This window comes from Pithys albifrons, chromosome 11, assembly GCF_047495875.1.
Source record: "Pithys albifrons albifrons isolate INPA30051 chromosome 11, PitAlb_v1, whole genome shotgun sequence".
Lineage (NCBI taxonomy): Eukaryota > Metazoa > Chordata > Aves > Passeriformes > Thamnophilidae > Pithys > Pithys albifrons.
The window spans coordinates 4,608,166-4,624,198 of record NC_092468.1 but is presented as its reverse complement, the minus strand read 5'-3'; the positions used below and the strand labels follow the sequence as shown (position 1 = coordinate 4,624,198).

At 43.7% G+C, this 16,033-nt stretch overlaps 1 long non-coding RNA gene across 1 annotated transcript in view; it reads right to left on the bottom strand.

Moving 5' to 3' along the window:
- The window catches only part of LOC139676786 (uncharacterized), a 231,571-nt gene that overhangs the window by 117,442 nt on the left and 98,096 nt on the right, over positions 1-16,033 (bottom strand). Inside the window, exons 3-4 of the long non-coding RNA XR_011698732.1 lie at positions 9,844-10,114; positions 9,471-9,613 (exon numbers count right to left, since the gene is read on the bottom strand). This is a non-coding gene — a long non-coding RNA (uncharacterized lncRNA). The remainder of the gene's footprint in view (positions 1-9,470; positions 9,614-9,843; positions 10,115-16,033) is intronic.

Below are 16,033 nucleotides of genomic sequence, written 5' to 3'. Positions count from 1 at the left end.
CTATCCCAAGACAACTACAGATGATTTCTTATTGCATTACTTTCCTACACCAGCAGAAGCACTCTCCTCTCTCCCTAATACTTAGACTATAAATAAACTTGCCATGAGCAAAGTCCACCTTCAAGAGATTTCCAGACACCTCTCCTGTTAAGAGCCTGCCCATGTGGAGGGTGGAAGAAGGCAGGCCAGAACTGGATCCAGAGCTTCTGTGAAACATGCACTGAAGAAGCTAACCTTGATTTGCAAAACAGTGGTGGTGATAGCTGGTCAAAATTGGGAGTGGGACAGTTTCCTTGCTGAGGATTGACAGTGCCAAGACACACAGGCAGATTGGTAATGGTCGAGAACACTGATCACAGAGGGAGTACTGCCTCACTCTTTTGGCTCCTTAGGCAATAAGAAATTACTAAATCCTTTGCTCAGGAGACATTTGATTTGGTTTTTGTTAATTTAATTTTCTGAAAATTAAGAAAAGGATTAATTTCTTATTTAGTTTTCAATTAGCTCCCAAAAGAGTTGGCATTCCTCTATTACTTTTACTGGAGGAGGGAAGACAACAGTCTTCAAGATCTGCTGTTGTGTATTAACTAGTGACTTAAAGTATCCCCCATCACCTCCCCAAAAAATGAAGAGAAATGACATGTTGAAGGATTGCCTTGGTGCCTCCTTAAAAGTGCTGCTCAGTAGATGATAACTTGATTAGCATCCCCTGAGACTGTGAATAGGCACACAGTTCCTCAGACACACTGATGAGGGGGAACCAAGTTTGAGTGTCATCACAGTGAGCAGCATCCTATCCTCATAATTCAAGTGGGTGAAGGGGATTCATTCAGCTGATCAGCTCATTTACAGCATCTGGCTCCACACTCCCCTTCTCAGCACTGATTGTTCAGCCAGGAAGGGCTGCTGCAATCACAGAGGTGTTCTCCTGCACAACACAGGCCTTGGTGATTGCTCAGGTCTGGTCTGGAGCAGTTCATACCCTGGACTGCAACAGTCACCTTCAGTTTTCAAACTGCAAGCAGGGAAGAGTCCAAGCACATTACTAGAAAGATTTTTTTCTGGGTGTTAGTTATTCCTGCTGCTAAATATATGTTAGTCATTTTGAACTTCAAAATATTTTAACATGTCCAGCTACACTTACTAATTTGAGGTCCTCTCACACATTTAGTGCTTGAAATTGAGTCTGGATCCTCACACAGCCACTCACACAGGAACACCATCTTCCTATTCCTCATTTTAGTTAAAAACTCCATTTTTCCAGAGTCCAAATATAGTGGCACAATTTCCCTCCTTTCTGTGGTGTTTCAGTGCTGTGTTCCACACCCCACCCTTCCCTGCCAGACCACAGCCCTGCTCCTTGCAGCTGCCCCCAGGGAAAAGGGGATGCAAATGCCAGGATGGTGAGCAGGAGGTGGCATTGGCCTGAGAGGCATCCAGAGGGGAGGGAGGGATCCAGTGCACCCAAAAGTATCCCTGTGATTCTGACCTGCTTGGCACAGGGTCCATGTCTGGTGTTCCTTCCCTAGAGCTACATCAACCCAGTATTTCTGATTCATCCCCAGCTCAGACTCCTCCTGGTGCAAGTCCTAAGGGCTGTTACAGCACATCCTGCCTGCACAGGCCATAGCCCAGAGAGGGTTGTGCCTGCCTGCTCCAGCCAGCCAAGGAACTCCTGGGACTTGAACAGGAAAGAAAACATTTTCCTAGGAGTGGAATTCCCAAATATCAAGCAATTCTATTTAACTTTTAAATTTGAGGGAGTGGGAACCAAACAGAAAGCCTCAGTTCATATTCACATTGGTTGCTGCCTGCTTTGTTCCTAAGCAGAGACATTTATGGTTTATCTCTTACACCTGCAACAGAGATCTGGTCTTTTAATTATTTATAACTCTTGAGCTGAGGTGACATCTGCAAACTTTGTTCAGTAACTTCAGGCTGTCTCTCAGGTCACTGAAAAAATATCTCAGTATCTTCCTACAAGCACACCAGCATGGTAATGACTTAGTTGCTCTCAGAGTTCAGCACCTATCAGCCAGAAATAAAACTTAATAGGAATGAAGGTCATCTTGTCTTCTTTCTTAGTCAAAATATGCCAAGGTAAGATGAAAAAGCACTTTAGATAACCAGTATTAATTTAATTAATTAAGTTTACAATACTATCCAAAGTTAGTCTAACAGGATCAATTTCCCACACACCAATGCCACACAGCATTAATTAAAGAACTTAAATGTTTTAACCATTTATTGCAAGATTCCTGTATTTGTCCTCCTTTTGTTTTGTCTGAGCCTGATATCAATTTTTCATTTACCTCAATTTTATTTACATGGATCAATCCATTCCTGCTTCAAATTCTTAAGCAATAATTCCCCTTTAATGCCTTGAAACTCTCCCAGGGTTCTAGGAGTTCAGAAAAACAGAACAACAACAACAAAGACAAAACAAAAACCTCTGTAACATCAGTTTTTGGTCAGCTCTTTTACAGCTACAGGGTGTAAATTAATCTACATTTGCCAAAGTGAAGAAGTGTAAGTTCTGTACCTGAGGTTTAACACACTCCTCATTGTGAGAGATGAAACCGTCACATTCTCATATGAAAAGGATACATCATCTTGCCTTTCCTCAACTAGAAGATAGAAATATCTACTGAAAATTGCCTCTTCCATGCTCTCACTGGCAGTGTGCCCATTTCCTAGGAATGGACTGTTACAACTGCTACATATTTCTTGTGGTTTAATATACCTTCAGGACCCCCCCACCAGGTCTTCCAATTTTCTTGCTGATAACTTAAATTTCAACTTCTCTTACACCTTCTCTCCGTGAATTTCTTGTTACTGATTTACAACCCACCGCCTTCTCCTTTCTCCCATTTGTTTTGCATCAGACACTTTAAAACCCTTTTTCCTTTCTCGTTGCCTTACATGCCCTAAATCAGGCTCCATATTTCTCAGCGACAGTGGCCTCTTTTTGACTGTGATGTTTTTGGGAGCTTCTAAGTAGAGCTAAACCAGTTCCAGAGCACCCTTACGTGCTCTGCATTTTTACTTCAGCTCCTTAACATGGTACCTCAAAATTATGTGTAATGCCATGAAACAGGCAATGGTAAAGCACCCAGGGAATATCCTCTGGCTTTGGACTTGCAAATAAGAAGCATGATCCAATCACTGTTGCTTACCCCAAAAATACCAGTCTTACTAACGCTGGATGATTTACCACCAAATGTTGGTGAAAGATTCCTCTCTGAGGGGCTCAGTTCTGTGATTAATCAGCTCTCAGCGCATCAGCCCCTCAAAGCCAGGGAAGGGTCCCGCCGCACCGATCCCCCGCCGCACCTGAAGGGAGGTCGGGACACCACGAGACTCAGTGGCAACAGAAGAAACTTTGTTGGAGTTGCCCCCTTTTATGGGCTCAGGCAGGGAAGGTTCTGGAACAAGGGGCGGAGCTAAGCTTCCCATTGGTCGGAAGGCATGCAAATGAAGGATTGAAAATGGACCAATGGGAAATAGGGGTGTGATGTTACAACAACCAATGGTAGAACAAGGATGACAACCAATCAGAGAACAGGGATAAGAACCAAAGAGGGTACAGGACTTTAACCAATGAGGAGAAATGGCGGGAAAGAGACCCAAGGGGAATATGGGAAGAAGAAACCCGGATAGGGGATGACTAAGGGGAAATGCAGTAGGGAAGACATATTTGTGATGCACTTTTATTGTACAGTCAAAGAGTCCATAGAAGGGGCATTTGAGTCCGAGCCACTGTGGATCTTGTGCAGAATATTATATTAGGAGATTGGGGACTTGTAAAGTCCACATCCTTGTCGACCCAATGCTTGTAATATTCCTGCCACTTTATAAAACCTGGGTCTTCTCCCACATTTTACAATCCCGACAGTTTTACAAGTGCCTCCCTGTTGGATGCCAGACCTTCTCACTGTCAGTGGGAACAGTCACAAGAGGCAAAAGTGTCTCAGCAGCAGCAGCACAAGCACCACTCAGACTGAATTCTGCTGGGAGTACAGAGCCTTTTTCACCCCCCAAATGACAGATGGCTGCTCCAGCACTCAGCCAACTTGTTTTCTGATGCCACAGGGTGGGCTGCAGCAGCCATTAACTAGTACTCCATCTTCTGCTCCCCCTGTTAGGACATTGATTTTCAGCATTCATGAGAATTTCTTTTAAATATCTTGATGACTGACTAACAGGGAGGGTAATATCCATACTGAGCACTGCTCCTCCTTCTCTTTTGCCCATTAAGTCCTTTCTAAAAAGAAAAAGCATGGGAGGCTCAGCAGCCAAACCACCTGGGGGCAATGTGCCCTGTGTACAGTATTACTGCCTGCCTGCTGCTCTACAGCTGGGAATTCAAGTGTAGATCAGCTCTTAAATAGAGATCTGAGCAACGGGGAATTTTCAAGAAGCCCAAAGGAACCCAAGTCAGTTATGTATCAAAGTCTCTCAGGCTCTCTTAAGTCTCCAGCCTATTGCACAGAGAAGGAGCACAGCATCTGCCCCCAGAGGGGAATGTCAGAGAAGGCAAATCCCACTCCAGCAGCAGAGCTGGCACAAACCCTGCACTGGTACACTGGTTTCTCTCTCAGTGCCAGTGACTCTCCTGGTCCCACCGCACTGCCGTGTTCTTTAGGGTACAGATCAACTCTCCCCTCTGGGAACCTGATTCATTTTGCCATCTGGTTGAAGGTGGGAGACCTGGATCTGTCTTGGCAGTTCTGTCTCCATTCTGATGGTTGGTGTTTCCATGCCCTGAATGGGCTGAGCAGATTCCCAGAGGGACAGGGGTGTGCTGTGGCCAGGGTTCCCACAGCTCTGCATCTTACAGCATGGTTTGCTCATTCTGTTCACAGGAACAGGAATGTCTTCTCAGATCTCAGGCAAAGACAAGGCTGATGGACAAGGGCTGGGGGTTTTGGGCTGTTAACATAGTTCCTAGCAGAGAAAATCCACATCCAGTATCTTAACCTCCATTTTGTTGCCTTTGCACTTCCTTTCCTGGTTATCTCTGGTTTCATATCCTAGAGTCAAATCTTTACAACTGTGACCTGAATGACCATTGTACAACAGAACAGAAACATTTTTGTGCAACAGAGACCTCCGGCCCAACCCCTCCTAATGGTCCCTGCAGCCTCTGGGGCAGAGAAAGACTTAGAGTGATACAGTAATAAAGGCTGGAAGGACCTTCTGCTTCAAAGCAGGGCCCACAGTGAGGTCAGATGAAGTTGCTCAGTGCTTTACCTGAACTGGGCTTGGGAACATCCAGAAATGGAGGTGGAACACCCTCCCTGGAACACAGGCCCCCAGGCCTGACTGCTCTTGTAGAGGAAAAGCTTCTCCCTATATCCAGTCAGAGCCTCTCTTGTCTCAGTTATGTCTGCTGGTTTTTACCTGCCATGAACAACTGTAAATTGATTTGTGTTTTCATGTGGCTCTAAGATGCAAAGTGAGAGGAGAAATGGAGAAGGCATGGCAGGAACAGGACAGAAGTCTCACAGGGAATTGTGCAAAGTCTCCATAGTGGCAAACCCTCCCTACTGCACAATGTGCTTGCACTCAGGGTCTGTAGGGCTGTTCTGCACTGCTCTTGTGCCAGGGAAAAAAAGTCATGCACACAGGCACAGCTTTGACAAAGACTATCTCAGAGGGGCATCACAGCCTCATCCTGCAAGCAACACATTAAATGTATCTGCTTCTTCATTGACTTTGTGCATATTGACAAACACATTTCCACAATTCCCTCTGAAGAGACATGAATCTTGTTCTCCACACAAACACTAAGCACCATTTTTAGAGCCTCTCCCACTGAGCATGGTGTTCCTATAATGCATCAGCACTGGGGACTGCAACGGAGCAGCAGAAGCCACGACTACGAAGGAGCAATAGTGGAAGGATCCAAATGGTGCTGCTCTCTGCAAAGGTGTCCCAGCGTTAGATTTGCCACTTTGACATTGCACTTCATAATCTTGTTCAAAGATTAGTATACACACGTACACACTTCCTTGTAACTGCAGCCATTAATCAGTGCTAACTGCAGCACGGAGCTCCCATGCCCAGCACACACAGCTCTGCCTGTGCCTCCCCAGCGGCCGTGAAGCAGCAGGACACAGCCTTCCAGTTAAATAAGCAATGGCTGTAATGTGTAGCATGACAAAGTGGTGGGAGACAGGCCATTTAAAGCCACATTTAACATTTTAGTTAGCCTGGCAAACGCTCATTTACATTATTCATAGCAATGGTGAAGTTGAAAGAGGAAGGAGAAAACTAGGAAGAAAAATAGGCTTTGTTCTCTAATGCAAAGAAAGCTAAAACTATTTTCTTTTCAATGTGTGCATGTTCTCCCCTCCTATAACTGACAGCCTGGGGACAGCTCCAGTGTGAGGTAACACAGCAGGCCCTTGGGAAGGGAGCCACTGCCTCTCACCAACATGCCTTTGGCAAAATTTTAATCATACAGACAGTCTGAAATTATGGTTTTATAAGACAGGAGCTCAAGGAATTTAAGAAACCTTAGAAAACCAGCACATAGCCTGGTACTTCTCTTGCTGCCACTAGAATGTGGAATCTTCCCTTTCTGTCAGCAGAAAAATGATTTAAAACCTGACGTTCAGCCTATTCTTCCAAAGTCCATTGACTGAAGGTTTGACTTGATTCCCTGGGCAGGAGGGTTGGACTGGGTGATCTCCAGAGGTCCCTTCCAACCCTAAGGATGCTGTGATTCTGTGTGATTGCTTTCCTGTGCAATCTATTTCAGCACACCCCTCCCCTGCTCCAAGAATAGGACATTGTATTCCTGGCACAGTCAATGAGCAGGGCAGTTTATTTACCTTCTGTATTCAGAGTCTCAATAGATATGAACATTAGCAGCTTCCTTCAGTTTCAGCTCTCCCGGATTTTCGAATCCCAAATCTGCCCTCATCAGTTTACAGCATCTTTGCATTGTTGGTTCTAACCAAAATTATTTTCATGGCCATAGACTGATCTGCAACATAGAGAAATGTTCCCTCCCAAACCATCACGTCATTGAGTTCAGCAGAGGCAAACAGCATTTTGCCACTTCCCCCTGCTGAGCTGCACAATTATCAGAGTATTGGAAGAGGCTGACACATGTAGGTAATGGGGAACTACCCAAAAAATTCAGTCACTGCTGTGTGCCACAGCACTTTCTAGACCTGCTAACCACATACCTTACCAGCAGTGAGGATGAAATCGGTTTGATGACATGATCCATTGACTGGGTGTTGGATCCAGAAACGTATTCATCAAATGTCAGTTGATAAGGACAATATTCCTAAGCCCAGGCCATCTTCATGATGACTTCCCCTCTCATAATTAGGTCCTTCTGTTTTACTGCAGAGACACTGAGTGGAGCCTTCTGTAATTAGTAAGAAGCACAGCACATGTCTGGGGTTTACTCTCCTAAATGTTACCTAAGCTGCACCATAAATTGTATTACAATGGAACAGCAAACATCAGACATTGCAGTGTTTGAAAAAAAAGAGTAAAAGAAGAACAAACAAGATCTAAGAGAACAACATTTTGTAGATTATGAAAATGTGTTTCAACAAACCCAGCTGAAAGCTATCAACCACTGCCAACATACCCAAACCAATTACTGATAAAGCCACTATGAAGTATGGATTAGTAAGAACTTGGAGAAACCTTCTTGGCATGAATGCTCTCCTCATGCTTTCTCTTTCAAAGGTTGCCAAGGAAATGAGCCCATGGAGATGTAATTAAATGCAACATTAAAAAATATTGTAGGAGAAAACCCAAACATCCAATCAAACAAGACACCATATTTAAATCTGTTTTGTTAAACTTTTTACAGAGTCATTTTTCCTCCTCTCTCCTTCAGGCTGGTCTCACAGATAAACAACTGAAATTAATGTAGTAATATCAGCAGTTTTTCAGACTTTTATTTCATATCAGGTTCAAAAGACAAAGAGTTCACAAGAGTTTCTGCACCAAAAGATACTCATTTGCCAATTTGCATCCTTGGTAAAAGGCCTCTCTGTAACAATTTCCATACATTTAAAAGCATTAGCAGGTGACAATAGAGAGGATCTTAAAAGCTCAGGAGATTAGAAATCCCAATGTTCCTCTGGTCAGATGTAAGTATAGTGGTTGTTCTCCTGGTATCTGCTAAGGATAGACACCAGTATTTTGGAATATCTGGAGTGAAAGCCTGTCAGTTGAGCAATATAGGATTTATTAACTGATAAATTCTTAAGCAAATCATAGTAGGGCAAAAGGAGAAGAGTAATCATGTCGTTCTGATGATCAGATTTGCTCTCTTTTTTACCTACAAATACAGAGAACTGTAGAAATATCAGTGTATATGTGACTCATTCTGTGTGACCCAATCTCTTGACTAGTAGGACCAAGTTATGTCCAGTTCAAGTTGTCCATAACTGAGGCTTTTCCATTTACTGAGAGGGAGAAACTCAACATATATTGTCATACCACACGGAATATGCCTTGAAATGAGGGAAGCGAATTATCTCTTTAAGGAGGCACAGGAAAAATAGAGTTTCTGGGTGGCTGGGGTTACAAGAAGTCAGTCTATCTGCAATACTTACCTGGACCATTGTACTACACTGCTAGGAGATGATTTATAAGGGCAGGAGGGAAAGGAAAGATAGACAACAAAAGTCAAAATGTGGTTTCCATGCCAATAGGACAAGCTGAGAGTAAAAAAGGATAAGGTCAATCCAGAAGAAGAACAAATTTGGGACCTGTGATTTTAACTCTGATGTTAGAGTGTAAAGGGCTGATTGCCTAAACTCTCACATCCCTGTATATCACAAACGTATTAAAAGACACACTGCAAAATACCACAAATGACTGAACATGCTGCCAGCAATCAGATCAATATTCCCTCTTGTCACTTGGACTCAGCTTCACAGCCATCCCCAGCAAGAGAAAAGCTCTGCTGCAGTGCCCAGACGCACAGCCAGGAGTGCTCCTCTCCAGAAGGACAAGCACATCACCCTGCTCAGCACAGCTCAGGCACTCCCAGTGTCTGTGCCCAAGAGAACTTTGCCATCCAGGCTCAGTCAGGTCCAACTTCTGTAACAGCCACTGCATGCAGTGACACCAGCAATGACAAGGGAGGCTGATTCCCAGGACCAGCTCAGCACCAGGGACAGGCTGGTTCTGTGCAATCACAGGACAATCTTCCAGGACATTGCTGGCAGTGAACTCCCAGCGGCAGGACACTGTCCTTGTGCCTGGGAACAGCCTCAGTTCCCCCAGCAGGGCCTTCAGAGCCAGCTGGAGGCTGCAGAACAGCAGCACTGGCTGCCTCCCTGCCTGAAGGAGAGCAGTCAAACCCTGCTAATTGTCCCACACATCTGGCTGCTGAACACTTTCCACACAGCCTGGTGCCTCTGGAGCAGAGGCAGGCTCTGTCTAGAGCAGGCAAATGCAAATACAGTTCTGGAGAGGATACCTACAGTGAACAAATGTGCTGCTGCTCGGCTGCCTTCTCCTCCAGCAGAACAGCACGAATGCCTTGGTGACCCTGAGGACAGTCAGCTCTGCTGGGGGACAGCGGCGGCACCACCAGGGGCAGCACACGTGGCTGGGACTGCAGGTCCTGTGGGGAGGGGTGAGAGGTAGAAGGCAGGTGAGTTTTTCTTCTTTAACAAGTTCATATTCACCTACAGGGTTTTTTCTCCTGTTTGTTCACTAAGTAAACACAAAGGTGAAACTGCACAGCTCATACCAACCTGCAGGCTGGTGGCTGAGTCCCTCTAATTACTGCAGTGGGAGTGATGGGCTGGGAGATCACATGTGCTTGGGATGGGGCTGGAGCTGCTCACTAACCTTAGTTCAAATTCCACCACCGATTCTTGGGGATCTCCTCAGGCTTAAACTGTCATTCTTTTCTCTTTTAAAGTCACAGAATCATTTCCAAAGCTCTAAATGAATATCGATACTTTAAAGAAGCAAAATATCCTGGAGATTTGCTCAGTTGGTTAAAACTTGGTTGTAACAATGCCAAGGTCATGGGTTCAATCCCCTGTGTGGGCCACTGATTCAGAGCTGGACTCGATGATCCTTGTGGGTCCCTTCCAACTCAGAATAGTCTGTGATTCTGTGAAAAGGGAAAAATAATTATATTTGCCTTCTTTCTGTAAATGTTTCTTAAATAGAAATGTTTAAAAGCTCTACAAAGTGAATGCCCAAATGTCACAGGCAAAACTAAATGCAATCGTTTTGTTCTAGTTTTAATACAGTGAATCAGAATAACATTAATTGCCTGCTCTCATTTCAGAACAGATTTGTGATGTATCAGCATTAGAGTTAAGCAGACATTTCCCAGTAAAGAACTTCTCCAACTGAAAAAGGTTTCAATGAGTATAATATTTCCAAAGAAATAAATATATTTTGACTATATGTTGTAATTTGGATTTACTTTTCAATCAAATTTATAGTTCTGATAAAATAAACTTTCTAAATTCAGTTTCAAATTTACTGATAATTTTCTAATAACAAAAATCGTTAGAAATCAAATTAAAAATTAAGAGATTTGATGAAAATGTATTAGCTGTTGTGCCCCCTGCTATTTTACATTGTTACTGCATTAGAAGCCCCGTGAAGTCTGAACATAAAAAATGTTATTTTGGCATTTTGCACAAAAAAGAGTCACATGTGGATGCAATTGAGGAGACAGCATTAGGCAGATAACATTAACTAAAAGTGATAGTGCTTTGGTCTTTCTTCAGCAAATACTTCAGACAGCTAATCAAATACTCAAATTTAAGCAAGTGCTTACGTGCTTTGTTGAGAAGAATGATTTGAGCACGTTCTGAAGGTTAATCATGTACTTCACAGGCTTTGCTGAATTTATTCATGTGGGTCTGATCCAAACCTCTTAAAGTCAATGGGGTTTTTTGCTGAGTGAATTTCTGTATCAGACTTTAGAAGCAGCAGATAATTTTTTATCTCTTCAACAATCTTTTTCTCTGTAAATAGTATTTCAAAACAGTCTAGTATGACCTATTAGAACAGTACAAAATATTAGCATAGAAATTATTGTGTTTAAAAAGGAATACAGTATCATTCCTTCATATTTTTCATCTTAGGCATCTCTTGGTTTTCTTTTAATTAAAATTATCTGCACTTAAAATGTCCGTAGAGGATAGGGAGCAATAGAGTCAAAACGATAAGTTCAGGAATGCAAATTTTAATTAAAAAAAAAATCACTCTGTTGTCAAAACCCGCAAAGTAATTATGTAACAAAATCTATTTGCTATTTAACCAGCCTGTAGGTGTTGGTTCCCTACAGGCCTCACACAGGAATCATCACATGGCCCTTCCTCAAAAGGCTGTTTTGGAGGGAGCAGTGGCTGCTTCTGGATGTCGATGGTGCTGCTGTCAGTGCCAATGCTCAGGAAATACAGAGGAGTCAAAGGCAGTTAAATGTCTCCCTGACATCCGATCCCGTCAGATCTCGAAGCTCAGCAGGGTCAGCCCCGGATTAGTACTTGGATGGGAGAGCTCCTGGGCAATGCCGGGTGCTGTAGGTTCTAGTCCTGAGGACTTCACTGGCACTGTCCAAGCTCGCTCGGCCGTGGCAGATGAACCTCAGCACTTAAACGGTGGGGCCAGTTCTGCACACGCTGAGCCTCACCTGAAATCCACTGCGCAGGCTGGAAGGGCACCCACGTGGGGACAGCCCTGCCCAAATCTTCGTTCGCGAAGCCGAGCCACACACACAGAGGAGTCAGGAGTCAGTTTAGGGACCAGAAGGGTTTGGGTGCCCTGTTAATGTGTGACAGGGAGCTGATGGCACCAAAGGCAGCAGTGCCACTAGGGGAAGAGTGAAAGTCACCTTCAGTCCGAAAAGCAGCACCTTGTGATCCTTGTTCTTGCTACCACATGGCTACACCTGGCAGACCTACCAACTCCTCCTGGTTGTCAGGCGAGTCCAGGCAGTTAACTGTGAGTACCGGTCACTGACACAGACAACATACCTTCGTATCCCAGAGCCATCCCCAGAGCCATGAGTCATTCCCGGTAACTACTACTGTGGAAAGAACTTGGGAACCTGAGCAGCAGTGAGTGTTTCACACACCTCAAGCTGCCACAGGAATAGCCATTTGAATGCAATTCTGCTCCCCTGCCTCCCAGTCCAGCCCATTCCCTCGCAGCTGAGGAATGTGAGGACATGCTCCCAGCTGCCTCTGGAATATCCAACACAGACCAGTCTGAGATGCTCTAAGAGAAAGCAGAACAGACCACAGGTTGTATTATGTGTGCCTATCTGATTCTGCCTCGCAGGCAGATAAGCTGCAGTCACAGTTACATTTCAGTGAACTTGTTGTGAGGGGAAGGAAAAATTATTTCAGCATCAGAAAATCTGGAACTGCTCCACAGATACTAATTCAAAACTGTCTCCTGCCCAGATGAATGCTTAGGAGAAATAAAAGCAAGCTCTGAGCTTGCAGGTAATCACATTACACATCACCAGAAAGCTGTTGCTTGCTTAGATTTCATTCAAACACACCAGCTTCATTCTCATGATTTATGGAACTGCAGAAATCTCCACAGATTTCTTCCCCCATCTTAGCCCTCTGTTTTAAATATAACACAGTAAGTTAAGCTGAGAAACTTGGAAGGTAATTTATTTTGCTAATATTAAACCAAAGGGAAAAAAAAATCAATTTTTTGTACCCTAGAAGGAAAAAGAAAATCAAACTCTTCTTCTGTCTTAAATACTAACTGAAACCATCCCTTCCAGATAGAAACTATCAGTAAGATAAGCTTAAGTTTCTCATCTGCCTTTGGCAAAACAGAATTACTGTCATTTCGAGGGATCCTGGCAGAAATCACAAAATGCAGAAGCACAAAGACATTATAGGAAAAGTTCAACATGTCAGACTGTTTTATTGAACAAGTAAAGCCCATAAAAAGAAACTCTGCAAGGAAAAAAGTAGCCAGTTATGGGGAAGAAAACTTAATTAACTTCTTCGGGAAGTTTCTGCTGACTCCCCCAAAAGGGGTTGGCCTCACAAGGCACCCTAACCCCCTACAAGTGAAGCAAAGGGATACCAGAGCAAATCCAAGTATTTTATCAGGGTTTACTGTAAACCTCAGAGGAGCACAGGGCATCTTGGCATCAGGATACTTCTGGAGTCACTACACATCCACAGCTTGGAAATGTCACTCATTTATCAAAGAATCAAAAGCTGGGACCATAAATTACCTCTTGCTTTTTATCTGCTAAGTGAAATGTAGTTGTGACTAGACACAACATTACTTAACCATCAGATATGCCAAAGTGCCCTAAAGGCCTTGGGTACATTATACACTTGCTGTTGCCATGGAAATAATGATTCCCATTTAAGAAGTGATAGGCAGCAACCTGTCATGGTGTCATTCTGCAGCATCCCAGGGGAACTGTGGCAATGAGTGCTGGGCCTCATTGCCATTCCTGTGAATTCTCTATTTCCAGGAAGACTTTGCTGATGCAGTTGTGACTCCACTGTTATGTTTTCTGATGCCTTTTGTACTATCATTGTATGCAGTTTACTGTAGGATTTACTACCACTGATGATTGGAAACCCAGACTTAGATTATACACTTTATAAAACCTGTAGCTATTGGCCTGGCTGATGCAGGCCCAGAATAGACCTCATTAGAGCAGAAATGGCTGATTCCTGCTTTGAAGTCTACAACACTGCTCAGCAATGCCCATATAGCCAAGACAAGACTCCACAGTTCAACCAAATTGGAAACACTGTGACAGTACTGGGATTCTTCAGTTTGTCGTGTTTTCAGATGCTCATTTTTGCATAGGCCACACTCTTACCCTGCTGCATTCCAGTGTGAAATTGTGAGCATATGGGCTCTGCCACAGCAAAAAACTGCAACTTCACCAAAGGTTTCCTTACTCTAAAGGCAGTACAAGTTGTAGGGAAGCCCTATTTGTGAATACAGTTGCCACTTTTAATAATAATAATAATTATTATTATTATTATTATTATTTGACTATTGCCACGTTCTGGATCCTTGCCAAAATCACAAATTGCTCCCCAGTTATTTCTGCCATAAAACATTTCACCCTGTGCAAGGCTCACTGCAGGAACTGCTGATCACACTGTGCAGAGGCAAACACCCCCCCTTCAGTCACTGACAGCCCAGAGTCTGTGCTACGGGGGCTGTTCTTCCTTCCCAAGCACATACCTTGCTACAAGCAAAACTTCCAGGCCTCATCAGCTGGAGATCTAAGTTCCTATTACATGCCTAATAACAGCCTCATTTCTAACTCATTGCAAAATCACAAACCACTATGAATGTTCAGGTTTCACTGGACTCTACCCATCAGTCCTGCTGATGCTACTGTAGCTGAAATCACATCAACACTTTCCAGGAATTCATTATATAACACCAGGCCAGATTCTCGGCTAGTGAAAAAATCTGCCTTCATATTTCTGCTTCATTCTGTTTTACAAAAGATTGCTTTAATGATAGAGGAAAGGCCAGACAGGCAGGGAGCCTTTTTCCAGGCTCAGAACGCTGATATGAGAATTATGCTATCTGACACTTGCAGCTTTCACTGCCTTGCCCCAAAGGTACCCAGCGACTCCCGGGATGTGCCTTTCATTCTGAGCTGCTGGTTGCCTTTGTAGCAGCAGCTTTGCCTGGCTTTCCCTCAGCCAGCATCCTCTCTCTGATGGGAGGCCATATCCCATCACCTAAGCAAAATTTTCCTTCCAACCTTCAGGGTATTTCAAAAACAGGTTTGATGTTCAGGTTTCCAATTCAGTGTTAAGACAACTGGCTAGTTCCTCTACCTTTATTCACTGGATGTTTTTTGATAGAAATCCTCAGCTGCTGTAAACTGCAGAACACCCTGGGCTTCAATGGAACTTTGCCATTTTGTACCATTGAAGATTTGCCCTGTCTGGAAAGGATAAATTTCAAATCATCTTAAGGGAAAAATACCTGAGGAAGTGACTGTTGAAGTATTTCTCCTTTTCTGCAACCTCATGCACTCTGGAGGAAAAACTTAAATATAGAATTATAACACTCTGAAAATATCTACCTGTCCAGCAATTCAATAGCCTATAAAATTACCAGGGCTTGTTCAAAAAGCAAACAGAAGAAAACTGCACAATTCCAATCAGGTTTCCCCACTACTCCAGTACTTTCCAGTTAGCATCCAATCTGCTGTTTACATGCACAGAAGACAGAAGTTCATTTCATGTGCTTGAATCAAATAAGAGCCTCAATGGCAGAGTACAATGGTATTTGATTCCAGGGCTTTCATCTTCAGTAGTTTATTGTCCCCTCTGCCAAGAACATGATTTGGCTCAACTCACATACTTAGGGAAAAGAAAAAGCCCACCTGCTGGTGTGTTCCAAAGCAAACACCATTTCCTGTAGATGCCAAGGATGTCTGAACTCATGTTTACTTTTAAAATTTTTAATCATAATAAAAATTGCCTTAATTTTTCAGTCAAATTTTCTGTGGTGTATGCACAAAATTTTGATTCACCTTCTTTGCACTCTTGTGGCTTCTTTCCAAAACACACAAGATTTAAGGGCTTGCACTCAGATATTTATTTGCAGCAGAACTGCAGGGAAAGAGCAATACAATATTGTTCCAGCCTGGGAGCACACTGGGAACTTAAACAGCAAAGTAAAACATCACTATTTGCTTTCTAATCCACTGCTCTTCCCACCCTGGCAAGGGAAGATGCTGCCCCCACAGAGGGGTCTGTGCTGGAAGGAACCTTAAGGATCATCTGGTCAAACTCCTGGCAGTGGGCAGGGACATCTTCCACCAGACCAAACTGCTCCAAGCCCCACCAGCCTGGCCCAGCTCCTTCAGGACAGAGCTGTTCTCCTCAGGAGACTGTTCCACTGCCCTGGCCTGTGTGTTCAAGAGGAAGAACCACAGATGTCTCCAGGGGATGCAGAACAGCCATTACACAGAGAAAGAAAGAAGACAAGATTACCATTTTTCCCTTCTACTACAAACAGGCCCACTAAAATCAACGAGGGT